General features: G+C 36.4%; 1 protein-coding gene and 1 pseudogene across 2 annotated transcripts in view; one reads left to right on the top strand and one right to left on the bottom strand.

The window, feature by feature from the left end:
- The first annotated feature begins 1,228 nt into the window (after positions 1–1,228).
- On the top strand, positions 1,229–3,703 carry LOC145484558 (uncharacterized; annotated as a pseudogene). The gene is made up of 3 exons (XR_014049031.1): positions 1,229–1,327; positions 1,840–1,983; positions 2,979–3,703. The product of XR_014049031.1 is annotated as an uncharacterized LOC145484558 (transcript).
- Positions 3,704–3,765: 62 nt separating this feature from the next.
- The window catches only part of LOC145484688 (sphingolipid delta(4)-desaturase DES1-like), a 3,976-nt gene continuing 3,724 nt past the window's right edge, over positions 3,766–4,017 (bottom strand). Inside the window, exon 2 of the mRNA XM_081463287.1 lies at positions 3,766–4,017. This exon is cut by the window's right edge and continues 1,385 nt beyond it. The gene's annotated coding sequence lies outside the window, so the exon portion shown is untranslated.

The following is a 4,017-nucleotide window of genomic DNA, read 5'->3' as shown; positions in this document are numbered from 1 at the left end:
TAAAATGAACACTGGGGGTAAAATGCAGACTGCAGACAACGGATAAAATGCAGACGGTTGACTTTTTAACTGAATCGTGTTACCATTTCTATCATTGAGGGCTAATCATAAGCAGGGTAACCGGAGCGTTATTCTTTATGATTAGCCTAAATGACCCTGTTTATGGTTAGTACTCGAGAATGGAAATAGCACAATGTATAAGCTTACTTAAAAAGTCTGTAGTCTGCAGTCTGCATTTTACCCCTGGCCTGTAGTCTCCATTTTAACCTCAGTCTGCATTTTACCCAGCCTGCAGTCTGCAGTCTGTGTTTTACACTGACAGTGCAAAATACTGGAGACTGTGAGAAGAATAAATATCAAGACTAGGGAATAACCAATTTGTTTGATTAGGAGTTACTGTTTTATAAGCTTCTATTAGCTGTTGTTTGCCATGACTGGTGTTTTTACTAGTACATGATAACAGAGTCAGAATTAATCTGAGGCAAATTTTGTAGATATATTACAGTAACAGTAAATGCTATTTCTTATAGATTACAATCAAAGGCCACACAAAGTATGCTAGGAGGACAGGAAAGATGCTGAAGGGGCCAAAATCACTTTTACAGCTGTGCCATTCATATATTTGGGTTGTAAGTTGTATGACTGCCAGCATGGTGTAGATAGGAAGGCAGCATCAAAACAAAGAATGAAAGACAAAACACAGGCGAGGTTTGTTTTAGTAAAATTACAAAATATTATGGGTTGAAGGGTCGATTTAAAAACGGGTTGGCTGGGTCAAAACTGAGCCCAATTTTTGTCTGAGGCCAAAAAAATGGCACTTCCAAGCGAAATTTCCTGGAAGGGAATGCTCGAAAACCTTGTCAGAGGCTTGCCTTTAGCACTCGATTCACTTTCTTTTTTTGTGTGTGATCTACTTTAATTGCAAGCTGCACCCCTGACCAGCTTCCCTTAATCCTTTTCTTGGGTATATTAAAGTTGCTGTAGTATTTAAATGAATCCTTTTTTTTGCAGTTTGCTTGTCATATACACATGAAAATACAGTTAAAAAACGAAATTTTAGACTGCTGTTAGTGTCGTGCACGTATTTTAAGTTATTTAAAAGTTATAAAAATGTGATTATTATAAATTTATAATTATTATTTATCATCATGATCAGAAGTTTATCATTGTTTTTGAGGTGACAAGCTTCTGATAAGTTAGTGTTTCCTTTTTACAGACTGGAGGCATCATGTCCAAGAAACAGTCCAGAGTTGTCCAAAACACAAAGAAACAAAATTGCACAGCATGAATAAAGCTCAGAGAAATTTTAGTATTTCCAGAATTTAAGGTGAGAACCTAATCAGAAATGGATTTGGGAAAATCAAATATAGCACAACTTATTTTCAAAAATAAATCAATAGAAATGTTAATCGTAACTTAATATAAAAAAGTAATGAAGTTACAAAAGTTATGCAAACGCCAAGGTGCAGCTATGCAACTACAAGACATTTTAACCTACCCATACACAGCATTTGTAAAGTTATTTATGGAAACTTGCACCAAAATAGTAAATAAACAACAACAAGCTCTTCCACAGTAACCACCCCAAATTAACATCAGATGGAAAATGCTTCCATTGGTGAGTTATTTTTTAAAGAGATGGTCTTGCCTACTGAACCATGTAGTTTTTTGGTTACATTTGGATGCAATGTCTCCTCCAAATATAAAACTAAACAGTTGTTATGTTATTGTGACATATAAGGGTTTCCCCCTTTCTTTTCACAGAGGTGTAGCTGACTGTAGAATTTATAACCATTGCAGAATGAAATAATATGTAAAATCAGATTGTCCTTGTAACAGATTGCCAAGGATACCCCAAGGAGGACAGATTTGTCATCCAGAAAACTAAGAATAGCACTACAAGCAGGGACTGCTAATCCAGAAAGACGAATATACATGGAATACCCTTCTACTTCAGATCACCAGAATCACCCAGTGGGCGAGGTACATTTGATTGAGTAATATTTAAGGTACATTTGAACCTCTCAGATGGCTTAAAATGTCAACAGGTCTTCTTTGCCTTCTCAGTTTTTTCCCAGTCAGGGGATATATTAGGTGCAACTCTTAAACTACCTAAAATTCGAGAGGAAATAAAGTGTATGTACATGTGTATATGTATGTAAAATACCCACAAGTTGCGGAACTGGTCGGACTGTTTAGGAATGGCTTGTATCCGTGTGGAAATTTGTAGAAATTTCTGGGATTACCAAACAATTGCAAGACTTTGATAAAAATATTATGCAAGAAAAAATTCTCACATGTTTTAACCAGCCCATGTTTGCTCTTTGAAATATTATTAGGAATTCCTATAGATTCGATGACCAGCCGCTGTTCAAGAAAGGAGCCTGCATTCCTCCCCAACCTCTCTTCTCGAAGAGAAATGTAGACCAAACTCCTGTGAGCGGCAGAAATTGAGCCTAGAATCCTAAGGAATATTTCCCAAAATTGTCAATAATTTTTTTTTTCGGGGGCGACCTACACCGTTGACAAAGTTAATTCTTTATAATTGTTCAAACAAAGCAAGAGATAAACAGCACAAACAATACCCCTAGCACCAAGAACAAAGAGGTGCAGATTAACAAGAATGATACAAAATAGTGTTAAAAAGGGGCAGGTCAACTGAATTTTTCAGCCATATCCAGGTTTTCCAAAACATGCTAAGATTTTTTTCTTACGTAAAATATTTAATCTTTAATCTTTAACCTTTAATCATTATTAATACACGGTAAAAACATCAGGTAGAAAAAATTACATAATAATGACTAAAAATCCAAATCCTAACATTACATTAACTTACATTAATATGCCACTTAAGAAAAATCCTGGTTTCCATGAATGCCGTGTTTAAAAATTATGGTAGAGAAGGCGTTGTAGGTATTGAAAAGAATTCCTAAATTTTGAGAGTATTTGTCTCTTGTTTTCCTTTCTTCTCTTGACAGGCTGGAGGAATGTGTCAAACTGTTGATAAGCGTGTCATCAACAGAATTCAGGAGTTGGTAGCAGAAGGCTTGACCAAAGTCAGTCAAGTCAAACATCAGCATTGTTGAAAATGTGTTATTCACGGACAAGGAATTACCTCAACCCACAAACAGGCGATTTTATCCAACAAAGAAAGACAACCACACGCATATATTTCGAGGCAAAGTAAAGAATCGGGATTTGAATCAGGAAAGCGGCATGCCAGTAGATCAACCGTTATCTGCCAGTGAAACTCTCAATGGCTCGTTAGACGAGTTACCCACTGAGGTCGTCTCTGATGACACAAATATCATTCCCGATGACACAAATGCCATTCCACATGGCAGAAATGTAGCTCTCTCCGATGCGGATGCAGGAGAAAAATGCGGGGATTTGTTAGAACAGTTAAGGCAGTTGACCTTTGTCACACAGGATGAAGATGTTTTAGCGAGACTAAAGAGCAGCCTTCAAGAACTGCTTGAAGAATTTAAACTATTTTGTGCAAGACAGAACAATGAAAGCTTTGAGAATATGAGCACAATGCAACGAGAAACTTTATTGACTCTTGTAAATGGCGACTAAGTTTCCGCCTACAGTAACACTGTACTGGTGTAGACGTTTCGTTTAGCACTTAAAAGGAGATCGTTGACTAGCAAATCTTTTTCTCTTGAACATTCAGATAAATTATTTCAGAACCAACTTCCAAATATACTTGCAGAGACAACATTGAGAAATTTAACGCGATCGTGCATTTCAAGTTAGAACTTTTTATATATATTTCAAGTTAACACGTGATACTAATTCATCTGTCAGACACTGTGATAAGATTGTGAGCTCACTAATTTGAGCAAAAATTAACTATGGTTATTAGCAATTGACTCATGAAACGAAGAAAAAGCACGGCAATTTTTTCTCCCCTCTTCTCGAATAGTCCAGTTGCGCTGAATAAGAAGACTGAAGACTCATCTGTGCAGTGTCAGTCTAAATCTAAAATATTCACAAAAGATCGGAATACCAGTA

This window comes from Orbicella franksi, chromosome 4 (genome assembly GCF_964199315.1).
Source record: "Orbicella franksi chromosome 4, jaOrbFran1.1, whole genome shotgun sequence".
Taxonomy (NCBI): Eukaryota; Metazoa; Cnidaria; class Anthozoa; order Scleractinia; family Merulinidae; genus Orbicella; species Orbicella franksi.
The sequence above is the reverse complement of the archived record's forward strand: the minus strand, read 5'-3'. Positions and strand labels throughout refer to the sequence as shown.